The following is a 14501-nucleotide window of genomic DNA, read 5'->3' as shown; positions in this document are numbered from 1 at the left end:
CACCTAAGATAGCTAATATTTTTTATATTATTAAAATATAAACAATGTAAAATGAAATGAAATTGAAAATTAGGGTTTTGCACCCCTGCAGGGTGGGTCCTGCTTGAAGAAAGTTGAAAACTGATTTGAAAATTAAGTTTTTGAAATAAAAGGTTTTAAAAAGAAAAGTTTTTGAAAGAGAGTTTGAAAATAAAACCAAAGTTTTATATCAACTAGAGTTCTAAATGGATTAAAATTCTTCTAGATGTGGCGCCAACTATATGGGCCCCACACTAGGGTTTTAAAAAAGTTGAAATAAAGACTGAAAAGGGCTTTGAAACGGAGTTGAAATCACCAAATGAGAATCAAAAGTATTAAAAACAGAGTCCTAAACTAACTGAAACTCTAGAACAAAGTCCTGAAATTTTAAAACTCTTAAATTTTGGTTTTTGAAAGGCAAACGAAGAGATTTTGAAAGATCTTCTCAGAGATTAGTGAAAATGAGTAAAATATGAGACTAGGATCAGAGTCCTAATACTCTGGGACTTTAGGATAGAGTCCCAGAATTTTGAAACTCTTAAATGAAGTCCTAAAGTTTTTAAATTTGTTTTTTTGAAGATAAATGAAGAAGTTTTTGAAAGATTTTCTCAAAAAATGAAGCCAGGGTTAGACTCATAATCCAACTGAAACTCTGAAAAAGAGTCTTGATCTAACTAAAACTCTAAAATTTAGACTTCTTTCGAAAGATTTTGAAAAATTTTCTCGAAAACAGGTAAAAATAAAGGTGAAAGGCAGAGTCTTGATCTGACTGAAACTCTGGAACAGAGTCCTAGTCTGACTGAAACTCTAAAAATTTGGTTTATTTTGAAAGAATTTCTTAAAAATAGGTAAAAATAGAGATGAAAGAGAGAGTCATAATCCGACTGAAACTCTGTGATAAAGTCCTAATCTAACTAAAACTCTAGAATTTTGACCAAAATGAAAGATTTTGACATATTTTATTGAAAACAAGTAAAAATAGAGATGGAGGACAGAGTCCTAGTTCAACTGAAACTTTGTAATAGAGTCCTAGTTCGAATGAATCTCTAAGATTTTGGTCAAAATATCAAAAATGGGTAAGGGATAAGATTGCATCTGTCTTAAAACCAAAATGAAATTTTGACATGGTTCAAAGAGGTAAAAAAACAGAGTCCTAATCCGACTAAGACAGAAATTTGAGAAATTTGGATGAAAGAATGGATCTAAAAGCGACACCACCTAGATGGGTCTTATCTGAGAATTAAGATGAGTTAAAATTGAGTTTAAAATGAATTCAGATTGTTTTCTAAAGAAAATATTTTGAAGTAAAGAAATATAAGATCCTGGGGGTTGATAAATGACAAAATATTGATCTAAAACTCAGGTATTTGAAATAGATTTTGAAAGAAAAGTTTTAAAATTGAATCTAGATTGAAAGATTTTGAAAAACCAGAGTGCTGGATCTCGAAAATGACATGTAATGCCATGCAATGCAATGAAATGATATGGAATGTCATGAAATGATTGCAAAAGGCAAACCCTGGATAAGGGATTTGAAGCCCCGGACCCCTAACAGAGATAAAGAATTGAACATTTCTGTTTGTATGTAAAAATTGATGATTGAAATTGAGCCAAATAGAGATTGAATTCTGATTGCGAGATAAAATATTTGGATTTTGATGTAAAACTTAGGCTTTAAATAGCCTTGGCTCGGGTGTCGACCAACTGGTTTTCTAAAGGCTTCAAAGAGTAGGCCCTAGTGGGAGAAGGAAAGGTGTTTGTGAATGAGGGTGAAACTTTGGGGTGTTTACACATGGCCCGGAAGCAAATCGACCACAAGGTCAACTTGGTTCACGGTCATGGGTGTGACCGAAATAAGACTGGGGTCAAGCCGACCTCTGCCTAAACCCATGTATGGGGTTCTGCTGGCTACGGCAGACCCGCACAGGGTTGTAACATAAGCGTCAATGTCCAACCGGAAGCAACAACAACAAGCTGCTACTTCAGCCACATGCTCGTAATGCCAGCATCAACAAATACGGTGATCTGTTGTTCTGCTTCTGCCGAGCACCAGTCATCGACAGCAGACAATGCCACACCGATAGACCGTCAGCCGAAGGTACCCACATCCACCAGCCCACCCGGTCTACTACCAGACCGTCAGGGTGGTCTGGTTCATGGTTGGGACCGGGCAGCTTCCTAACCAGGTCTGACAACAACCAAACTGAACCCAATCGTGCATTGGGTGCCCTGTTATATGGGTGGACGAGCCAACCCCAGAATGACCCTGCACTTACGTGCAGATCTGGCTTTAACAACAATGGTAAAAGTAGATAACTGTCAATATATATATATATATATATATATATATATATATATATATATATATATATATATATATATATATTTGTTTTCACATAATGTCATTGATTACACCATATCAAGGTGGATCGTTGCATGGCTGATGACATTCCAGCATAACTATATATGTAGGTTGTCATATACGACATAAAGCATCTGAACATCTCATATTAAATGAAAGTAAAGTAATCACAACAATACACTTTTGCAACAAGGGTCTCACATACACATTTTTACACAGTTAGATCTATACACATTTTTTTTATTGAAAACAAAGCATCTTTATGACAAACCATCATTTGGCCATAAGTAAAGGAAAGAGCATTCAGTTAATGCTATGCCATACATATATAGCTTTTCTCTAATACTGTCCCAAACTGCAGATCTAACGAAACAAAAATCATCATAAATGTCCTATGCATTAACATGATATAACATGGATGAAACAAGTTATTTGTACTATTTTAAAATGTAAAAATTTATGGACTTACAAATATAAAAATCTGTATGTTTCTGTCCTAGTACCTCTGTATACATATATATTCTATGCATACCAGGTTTACACCAACATTAATCTGGTTATACGATGGCATGTGATGGCTCTTTTTGCCTGTTATTATTCAATTTCTTGCATATGAAATTAACGGCTATCATTCTGCATGCATAAGTGAGATTTTACCTAACGTTGTTTCAGGATCACTTTCATCTATGTTTATTACAGAATACTAAAACCAACGTGCACATACTGCGGGATACTTAACTCCATCAAAGTGATTGACATGCGGGCACACACCTATGCATATAAAGTAACCAATCAAAACCCACCAGAAGAGATGGCTCGTGGTTACATTTTTTTTTGTATATGCAGCTTAGCACGAGGTCAGGTGCATGCATGTAGCAGCAGCGCATGGCTCCCTCAGCATCTATCATGGTAAAATCTATTGGATGGACCACTCTGTGTCGTCATATAGTCGAATAGGTGGCTCAACCCAAACACGAGTGACCTCATAACCCGATCGCCCGCACAAGTCAATGGTGCTGTCATAAACAACCTTGATGGTGCTGCAGCATGGTTATGCTATAGGACCTCGAACACTTGCATACAAAAATAATACTTCTTACCTTGTTCGAAGATTCAAGCCGGTGAAGACGAACTCTCTTCTTCGGTTGGAGCACTGCATCAAAATAAGGAAGGTGAAGGTCCCACGTCCAACAATGGAGGTGTAGGGACTAGAGAGAGAGAGAGAGAGAGAGAGAGAGAGAGAGAGAAGAAAAATGGTGGATATGAGTTCATGGTTTTTCTCAAGGGATCTCCCCCCTACTTAATCTCCTTCTAACTTGCTTTTTTTTTATTCAAACTTTTTGAACTCACAAAATCGTCTCCATCTCCCACATTTTTTGGTTATTTCCTCTCACTTCCCTTGATGCCCCTATCCTACTTGAAGCATTCCTACCTTTTTCCTCTTTTTTGTGGTACCCCTCCACCTCTTGTTGTGGGATTCCCCTAAAAACTTGGAAAAGTGAGAGGAGTAGCAAATCTCCTCTCATATTTTTCGTGGAGAAAGGGCTAGAATATAGGGGTGCTTTGGCACCACGTTTTACTTTTTTTTCAAAAAGGTAAAAACGCTAGTAATCCATGCAAAAAGCCAAGTGCACAGGGGTTTTTGAACTAAGGTCTATTCCCAAAGGGACAACAAACTCCACCATTATGTTATATTTAATTTCATTATAAATAATGCAAAATTTATTATACTTAAACCTATCTGAGCTTATTTTCGCTTTTTATGTAAAAAAAAAAAGAAACGTGTTTTCCTTTATATTACATGTGTGCGCATGGTGGGTTTTCAACCTGTGTCAAACCCCAGGAGGTAACGAGCCTTCCCGCTACACCACACTCTCTTTTGTTGTTTGTTTTGGCGGAATTAATTTATATAAACCTATGTTTGATGTTTCTCTATTCGGCGGATTTTCTCATTTCCATATGGGATTTCTCGATTCTTCTTATTTTTGCATTAACTTCCATTTAATATACTTTGGATCTCACACCAGAGTCTTGGAGTGTTAGAATTTCTCGAGATACCTTCACAAATTGGGTCGGATCTTCGAATCTCCGTGGAGTCCGAATCTGAGTCCAAATCCGAGCTTTCTTTATTGGATTCGTGTGAACCACCCCGAATTTAGTGGAATTGCATTGAATTTGACAAAGTCATATTATTTGTAATATTTCACATTTTTATTTCATTGAAAATTCATTAAAAATTCCTAGGTTTTACACTCTAAACAAAAAACAACACTTGGTAAATTACTCAACTTTCACAAGGCAGGAAGGTTGTTGGTTGCAGATGGGTATATCGGATTAAGTACAAAAGTGATGGGAGCATTGAAAGATACAAAGCCCGATTAGTGGCAAATGGGTTCACTCAAACACATGGAGTAGATTACTCTGAAACCTTCGATCCCGTAGCAAAAATGAATATGTTTCGTATCTTAATTTTTGTTGCTTGCAAATTTGATTAGAAAATGTATCAATTAGATGTTAAAAATATTTTTTTCCAGGGAGACCTAAAATAAGAAGTATACATGCATATTTCACCTGGGCACCCTAATAAAGGACATCACAACAAAGTTTGTAGGCTAAAGAAGGCCATATATGGCCTCAAACAATCTCCATGAGCATGGTACTCCAAACTTAGCATGACCTTGACACAAAAAGGATTCAAAATCAGTTCAGTCGACAACTCCCTGTTCGTGAAACGAGATGAGAACAATATCACTATCATTCTCATATATGTCGATGATATAGTCATCACAGGAAATAATACCAAAATGATTGATGACATCAAGAGCTATCTTAACAAGGTTTTCGACATCAAAGATCTTGGAAGACTCCATTATTTTCTCTGCATAGAAATCGCCTCTTCAAAAAAAAAGTAGTACTATCACAAAGAAAATATGCTTTGGATATTTTAAAAGAAACTAGAAAATTTGGGTGTAAGCCAGTCAACACCCCCATTGAGCCTCATCTTAAATTTGTTGAATCTCAAGATCTTGTGGGCGTCCAATCATATTAGCGTTTGGTCGAAAGACTTATTTATCTCACCATTACATGACCAGATATCACCTTTGCGGTAAGTAAAGTGAGTCAATTCATGCATGCACCAACATAAGAACACAAGTCAACAGTTGACAAAATCCTTCAATATTTAAAGAAGTCTCCAGGACAGGGAATTCTTATGAAAAAACATGGTCACACTGAAATTGGGGGATATTCAAACGCAGATTGGGCAAAAGACACTACTGATAGAAAATCAACCACAAGATACTGCATCTTCGTTGGAGGAAATTTGACATCTTGGAAAAGCAAAAGGCAAAATGTGATAGCTAGATCAAACGCCGAAGTCGAAAATCGTGCTATGGCATCCACATCATGTGAACTCACTTGGATAAAAAATCTCTTGAAAGACTTGGGTTTTGAAAGCAAAGATCCCGTGAAAATGTATTGTGACAATCAAGCCGCTATACATATCGCAGAGAATCCGGTATTCCATGAATGAACCAAACACATCGAAGTCGATTGCCACTATGTCAGAGAAAAGGTTCAAGGAAAGATCTGTACTCCATATATACACAGTTCAGATCAACTGGCAAACGCTTTGACCAAAGGGCTTCCAAAGGAACAACTTCATTATATCACAAGCAAGTGGGGATGTCACGATATACATCACCCACTTAAGAGGGAGTGTTGAAAGAAGTGGTCCAGCTCCAGCAACCTCTACAACGTCTAGACCCAACGTTCAAAATTTTATTTTTAGCAACCGTCTATTTCATCCTTCCATAAGTTCAAACTGAACTTATATAGACTTGACTTATTAAAAACCTTCCATTCCTCAACCTACGTTACTTGCTTCTTAAAAAACCTTTGTCTTCCCATTCTTAAATTACTCCGTTGATGTTGTAAGTTGTGTGAGTGTGAGTGCATACAACACTATCTGCAAAAATCACGTAGGCTCATCAAAGCCTAACCACGTTAAAACTGTTTGAGTGGTGGTGTGTTTTCTCTTTTGGCTGATTTCTTACACACTCCCCCTCAAATTAGAGTGGCCTCCACTTTTGCATCATCATTCATCTCAGGTGAATCCCGGGGTCTCCTGTTGGTCTCCTCCAACATGACGAGCACACCCCTCTGGGGCAGCCCCTTCTGATCCTACTGTTTCTGCATGTCAGGCAGTAGTTGAAGATACATAATGCAGGAGTGGAGCTGCTATAATCTGGGTCGATAAAAAATTCATTTGGATTCAGTTTAGTTTAGGGTGATTCAAGTTTGTTTATTTGGATTTAGTTTTTTTTATCATGTAATGGATCCATCTAAGATCCAATTAAGATTAAGGTTTCTCGTATTTCCTATAACTTATTATAGAGATTGTTAGGGGAAGGTTGATTGATTGAGCTTTCAGTTATTTCTTTAGTTTTATGAATTGTTTTATTATCAAAATTTCATTATTCTTGTCTTTAGGAGTAGGGTAACGTAGATTTTTTCCATCCTCGAATTCAAGGTTATATCAGTCAGTATCGCTCACCTCGTTCATCGCCGTAAAATGAATCTCAAGGGAGGATCTTGTCAGAGCAAAGAGACGGTTTGTCTCAACTTGTTCGATCAGACGATTTGAGGAAACAATCCTGTTCGTACTTCAACTCTAAGAGCGACAGAATTTATCATGGACTACAGCTAATCGGATCAACGATGGACTTGATTGCAAGGCGATGTTGTGTGGTCATTGGATCTTCAATGCAAACGTTTATCGCTGTCACCGAGCATGTGATGATCAGACCACCATGGAATATCATAGACCCTCCATCTGATGAGGACATGAGCAAAGGCCCAATAGAGGTACTATTGGATCTATGATCAATATGCCTGCCAACCAGCCTTGACCACTGATCACCTGCCTCCCCTGCCCACCATCTCCTTCCTTATCTCTCTACCTTCCTCATTCCCCTTCAACCACCCATGACTATCGTCTCCGCCTTCACCCGAATCTTTGACCGAAACCCCAAACCACTGACTGCCTAGCCCGCCAAGAATCCCTCTGTCTGTTCCCTTATCATGCCTCTTCCACTGACTCCTGGCTAAACTCATCTCGGACCCTCATATAGATTTGGATGGAAAAGGATAAACCTTCACATCTTGGCATCATCTGGCAGGCATCTTGGTGTTAACTGTGTAAAAGTACTGGGAGGCAAGAGTGCTTACTATATTACCTTGATTTGATCTGTAAAGTAGTGATTATATATAATTACTGAAACGTGAGCTTAATCTTATGACATACCTTCAACTTGCAATGTGTGAGTTCAGAATGAATACATATTTCACGGTGTTGAGACGAAGAACGATCCTCAATATATAATAATACAATGAATAAAAAAAAATGGAAAGAAGAAATACAAAACGGAAGCTGTAAAATACAAAATGAGAACTGTAAAAATACAGTAAAGAGATACAAAATGGAAGCTGTGGAATCTCAAGAAAAGGCAGGATATCACCAGATGAGTATCGTGATTGAGATCGAAGGATAGGCCTCAACGATATTAATCTTGGATATCAGTATGAGTTGCCCATTGCGTTGTTTTACCAACAGCTACTGCCTTGGATGTCTTGTCCTTTCCAAATTGTGCACTCTGATGAAAGAAGTGGTCCAGCTCCAGCAACCTCTACAACGACTAGACCCAACGTTCAGAATTTTACTTTTAGCAACCATCTATTTCATCCTTTCATAAGTCCAAACTGAACTTATATAGACTTGACTTATCAAAAACCTTCCATTCCTCAACCTACGTGACCTGCCTCTTAAAAAACCTTTGTCTTCCCATTCTTAAATTACTCCATTGATGTTGTAAGTTGTGTGAGAGAATACAACACTATCTGCAAAAATCTGAATAAGAGCTAAAGGGTCGAGGTTGCCGTGGACGTAGGCTCATCAAAGCCGAACCATGTTAAAACTGTTTGAGTGGTGGTGTGTTTTCTCTCGTCTGATTTCTTACATGGTATCAAAGCGGAAGTAAATATCCTGAGACAAAGGAGAAGCTTTCTTCAATGGCGGACGAACAAAGCACAAACAATGACAGTATCCACTATGATGCAGAAAATAATGATTCAAGAACAGGTCAGTCCCAATCTTAGAATCAGCAATATTTTGCTCAATGGATCAAGTTATTTGGCTTGGTCTAAAGCCGCCACACTTTATTTAAGTGGAAAATCCAAACTTGGTTTTATAAATGGTCGAAAACCAAAACCTAGTAGAGATGATCCATCTTTCGAAGAATGAAATGGTTAATCTTCCTTTCCTCCACTAGCACTCCTGGCTAAACTCATCTCGGACCCTCATATTTTCATATCTGAAAACCCTATCATGAAACTAGACTTGAGCCTATTTAATCCAATCCAAAAGAACTATCTCATGCATTACCTCTTATCCAGACTTAAACTTCACCCCTACCCATCTCATCTAAACAAAACTTGCCCTAGAACCTGAGCTTGTTTGGTGTGCATTAACAACATATAGAGTGATGATAAAGGAAGAGATCTAGCTTATATCTTCATGAACTTCTTCACACTGGATCAAACCGATACTAGATCTATTTGATCCAGATCAACAAAAAAATACAATTGAAGGCTATGGATGGTTCATGAAGGACATTCTAAGCTTCCATATACATAATAGAGCAGATCATGTTTGGTCCACACATTTTTTGGAGCAAGAGAGCTATCCAATTCTATATTGTGAACCCATAACCCACAAAGTGAAACGAAACTGAAAGAAGTGCAAGCAGAATTCGAACTTGAGAAAAAGTCTTCTCTAACCCGAGGAGAATGACTCAAGAGCAGAGCACTTGTAATTCGGGTCTATAAGAGATCCATTTGAATCTATTTTATTTTAAGGTAATTTGAGTTTGATTATTTGAATTTGGATATTTTTATCATATAATGGATCCATTTATGATCTAATTAGGATTAGGGTTTCTCGTATTCTCTATAAATACTTATTATAGGGATTGTTAGGTGAAGACTTGATTGATTGAGATTGTAGTTATTTTTTTAGTTTTATGAATTATTTTATTATTGAACTATCATTATTCTTGTCTCTCTTAGTTACTACATAGTAGAGTAACATAGATTTTCTGCATCCTTGGGTTTGAGGTTACATTAATTCATCAACACAATCAAGGCTGCAAAGCTTCCTGACAATGAGACATTTAGAATCAATGAAAATTAGAATGAAATGGTTTGTATCTTTTGTAGGGGATTTCCAGGAACAAAATCGTTGAAATTATTTGTTTGGAAATTTCCTGAACATTTCAAATTAAGTTCTAAATCTGTTATCTTTGTGAGCGCCTACCAATAAATCACAGCTTTTTCCTGCGTGTATTTGCATTGTATCTCTATCTTAGCGAAAAACATCCGGAATAATTTGTAGGGCTCAAACTTTTAATCTGAAAGAGAAGGGGGGAGAGGGCAGGGGATACATGGAAGTATGTTGTTAGCAACGAGGGCTTCGCTTGTCAGGCAGGAGCAGTTAGTGCACGTTACCTTATGTTGGGACGTTGCGAGTTCGATTCCCAATGATATAGTTGTATAACTGGTAGATGTCTGCCTTTCCGACAGAGAAAGCTGGGGTTAGTCCGACCCTTACCAGTTATACAACCATACCATTTGGCGTTCGAACTTGCATCATCCCAACGTAACGTAACGTGTACCAGTACCGCTTTCTCTGTTGAAAAAAAAAATAGTACTGGTGCTGATCTACGGAAGTCTCAGGGCTTAGAGATCCGTTTCTTCGTATGCTTATCCCTGCAAGTGCAAGTTCGTTCCTTCAAACTCCTCCCCTTATTTCTTGACCACAATTCAACAGTTTTTTTTTTTTTTTACAGAGAAAGTTGGGGCTAGCAGACCCCTATCAGTTATACAACCATACCATTTGGGGTTCAAACTTGCAAGGTCCCAACACAAGATGACGTGCACTGACTGCTTCTGCCAGACAAGCGGAGTCACTGTTGGTAACCATAATTAAACAGTTCAATTAAGCATTGAAAATCTTGAATGGGCCATATCCAAACCCAATTGACTCCCACTTTCTGGATCTACCTCGATGCAATCTGTATATCCAAACATATTCAATAGCCAAAGATGCAACTTTCCCAAGTATACGGAAGTAGAATAAACCGTGAGCATAAATCAATACATCCTGCGTTTGTAGTCCAACGGTTAGGATAATTGCCTTCCAAGCAATAGACCCGGGTTCGACTCCCGGCAAACGCATTTTATAAATATGGTAGGTGGGGATTTTCATTTTTATACTTTTTCAAAATTAAACGGTGTCTCTTTCAATAATGAAACTGTGCAGCCTGAAAAAAAAAAGCCTTTTCTTTTTCTCAGATATTAGCAAAAAACTCTGTTCGAGGACGAACATTTAGAAAATTTTATATTTCAGAAAACACTTTTTTAGAAAAAAAAACTTTAAACGCATTTTATAAATATGGTACGGGGATTTTCATTTTTATACTTTTTTAAAATTAGACGGTGTCTCTTTCAATAATGAAACTGTGCAACCTGAAAAAAAAAAGGGTCTTTTCTTTTTCTCAGATATTAGCAAAAAACTATGTTCGAGGACCAACATTTAGAAAATTTCATATTTCAGAAAACACTTTTTTAGAAAAAAAAACTTTAAACATGTTGCTCCTGGGATTTGAATAATGTAGAAACAGCAAGCATGTCATCGCAGAAATGAAAATTGATGAAAAAAAATTGGGTCACTGAGGTAGGCCCCAAAGGAGATGGGGGCATAGGCCGCTAGCAGGTGGTCCAGGTTCAAATCCCATGGTCGTCATCCCTTACCCAAGTCGAAGCTTGGTGGCGAGGGATAAGCCACAAAATTTTACGCTGCCAGGACAGCGGCAAAACAAAGCCCAGCATGGCAAGGTCTCTGATCATGGGTTCTCCGTGTAAATATAAAAAAAAAAGGTGAGGTAAAGCACAATTGAAACACTACTTATTACGAAACAATAAGCACAATTAGAGAAAGCAATTCAGCATGATGAACTTGAGTTACAACATGAAAAAAAAATCTTAATTTACAAAAAAAGTTACAAAACAGTGGAAAGATAATTTCAAAACCAAAGGAAATCATAACAATTATCAGACAAAATTTCTGAATTTAAATGGATTGGTGGGGGCCGCGCGAACGCGTACCCCCTCTAACACAAATTATGACGTCCACTCTCCCACTTGGGGAGATGGTAGGACAACTCTCCTCCCAAGTGCAATGGAGGCAGTTGCCCTAGGCCATCGGCCTTGGTGATCGCCGATATACCCCGTCCAGGTAAGTATGACTAACAAGGGAAACCTAAAATCCTTTTATAACCTCTCTCAACGCAAGCTCTTTCTCATTTCTTCGATATGGGACTATTTTTCTCTTTCTTTCGTGTAAATCTCTCTTGCCACTTATATGTCAGCATGTATGGGTCCAAAACTATATAAAACAATAGCAGTAACTTAGCTTTGATGGCCAGGGGCGCAGGCCCTTTTATTTGAACTTGCCATCTTGGTATTGGTGAATTCCAGACCAAGCAAACCCTACAATATGATCATTTCAAGCTTTTCGTTGGCTCATTTTTGCCTCGCATATTGTTTGATTAATTTCTGCAATATTCTTTATTCCTCTATTAAAGCCCAATGCCAAATTATATGCCACTAGAAAATTGTTTGGGACATGGGTTCGGTTTGTATGGGAAACATTATTGAATCGGATCTATTGTATGGACGATGTTAGATTTAGATTTGGATGGAAAAGGATAAACCTTCACAACTTGGCATCATCTGGCAGGCATCTTGCTGTTAACTGTGCAAAAGTACTGGGAGGCAAGAGTGCTTACTATATTACCTTGATTTGTTCAGTAAAGTTTTTTTTTTATCTAAAATCATGTTATGAGTCCAAATCCATTCTTATAAACCCATCTTGGACCCTCATATTTTCATATCTGAAAACCCTATCATATAACCAGACCTGCCAATCCAAAAGAACCATGCATTACCTCTTATCTAGATTCAAACTTCACCCGTACTCATCTCATCTAAACAAAACCTGAGCTTGTTTGGTGTACATTAACAACAACATATAGAATGATGATAAAGGAAAAGATCTAGCTTATCTCTTCATGAACTTCTTAACATTGGATCAGACCGATACTAAATCTATTTCTTCAATTTGATCAAGATCAATAAAAAAATACAAATGAAGACTATGGATGGTTCACGAAGAACATTCTAAGCTTTCATATACATAATAGAGCAGATCATGTCTAGTTCATACAATTTTTGGAGCAAGAAAGCTATCCGGTTCTATAATGTGAACCCATAACCCATAAAGTGAAACAAAACTGAAAGAAGCGCAAGCAAAATTTAGACTTGAAGAAAAGTCTTCTCTAACCCGAGGAAAATGTGTTAGAAAAGTTTTAAAATATAAAATCTTTTTTAGTTTTGTTTCCCACCAAAAGTGCTTTGAAAATGTTTAGTCACATATCTAAGAGAGAAAAGTTTTTCAAGTGGTTTAAATAAAGGGTTTGTTATCTATTCTTTACTTTGGTAAGCTTTGACTCTTTAGGTGGCTTGCAGACGTTGTTGTGCATCGTGCAACAACAAACGTGCCATTCATGCACACGCGCGCGTGTGTGCGCTTGAGGCGCAATGTGGCGTTTTGATGGTGCACTTCGCAGCGGTGTGAGGTGCATATGAGGTGCAAATGTCCATTTTGTCTTTTCGGTTTTGAGATGTCTCACAGTTTGAAAGGTTTTAATTGCATTTATATTGAGTTTATGGTACATTGTCATTGTTGGACGGTTTTGAAGGTCTTTAATCTACAGTTAAAGGTGGGTGACCGTTCAGGGACTTTTTCAAATCATCAGATTTATGGCATTTAATCTTATTTATCGCAAACATTTTGGCCTTACTAGAAGTCTATAAATCTCTTAGTTTTCTCATCTTTTGAGATACGAATTTCTGACTCTCCAGTTTTCTCGTTTATTTCTTCCAGATTTGGCTTGCAGAGTTCAAGTGTTGAGAGAGGTCATCTGTACTTGCGAAGCAGTGACTCTCTGAGGTTCAAGCCTAGTTGTATTCTGGGAACTCAGTCGCAACAAACCCCTTTTTCGCATCTTCAAAATTCCCGAAGTGGGGCGATTGAAATTCTAAAGATAGCGATCTTAAGAACGTGTCTCTAGGCTTGAACTCTCCATTTTCCTTAAATTCTTTTTGTCATCTGTTTGCACTGACAAAATGATGCAGGAGCATATCTGTTATAATTCAGGTCTATAAGAGATCCATTCGAATCTATTTTATTTTAAGGTAATTTGAGTTTGCTTATTTGAATTTGGATATTTTTATCATATAATGGATCCATTTATGATCTAATTAGGATTAGGGTATCTCGTATTCTCTATAAATTCTTATTATAGGGATTGTTAGGTGAAGACTTGATTGATTGAGATTGTAGTTGTTTTTTTAGATTTATGAATTATTTTATTATTGAATTAACATTGTTTTTGTCTCTCTTGTTTTAATAGTAGAGTAACATAGATTTTCTGCATCATCGGGTTTGAGGTTACATTAATACATCAACACAATCAAGGCTGCAAAGCTTCCGGACAATGAGAAATTTCGAATCAATGAAAATTAGAATGAAATGGTTTGTATCTTTCGTAGGGGATTTCCAGGAACAAAATCGTTGAAATTATTTGTTTGGAAATTTCCTGAACATTTCAAATTAAGTTCTAAATCTGTTATCTTTGTGAGCGCCTACCCTGCGTGTTTTTCCCGCGTGTATTTGCATTGTATCTCTATCTTATCGAAAAACATCCGGAATAATTTGTAGGGCTCAAACTTGTAAACTGATAGAGAAGGGGGAGAGGGCAGGGGATACATGGAAGTATGTTGTTAGCAACGAGGGCTCCGCTTGTCTGGCACGAGCAGTTAGTTCACGTTACCTTATGTTGGGACGTTGCAAGTTCGATTCCCAAGCATATAGTTGTATAACTGGTAGGGGTCTGCCTTTTCGACAGAGAAAGCTGGGGTTAGTCCGACCCTTACCAGTTAT

General features: G+C 37.4%; 2 non-coding genes across 2 annotated transcripts; one reads left to right on the top strand and one right to left on the bottom strand.

Moving 5' to 3' along the window:
* The first annotated feature begins 10600 nt into the window (after positions 1–10600).
* TRNAG-UCC (transfer RNA glycine (anticodon UCC)) lies at positions 10601–10672 on the top strand. The gene has a single exon. It is a non-coding gene; the product is annotated as a tRNA-Gly (tRNA).
* Positions 10673–11579: 907 nt separating this feature from the next.
* Positions 11580–11740, bottom strand: LOC149835600 (U1 spliceosomal RNA). Its single transcript, XR_016432950.1, has one exon. It is a non-coding gene; the product is annotated as a U1 spliceosomal RNA (small nuclear RNA).
* Positions 11741–14501: the final 2761 nt, after the last annotated feature.

The sequence above is a fragment of the Nuphar pumila genome, chromosome 6 (assembly GCF_984573655.1).
Source record: "Nuphar pumila chromosome 6, dmNupPumi1.hap1.1, whole genome shotgun sequence".
Taxonomy (NCBI): Eukaryota; Viridiplantae; Streptophyta; class Magnoliopsida; order Nymphaeales; family Nymphaeaceae; genus Nuphar; species Nuphar pumila.
This window is presented reverse-complemented; position numbering and strand designations above follow the sequence as displayed.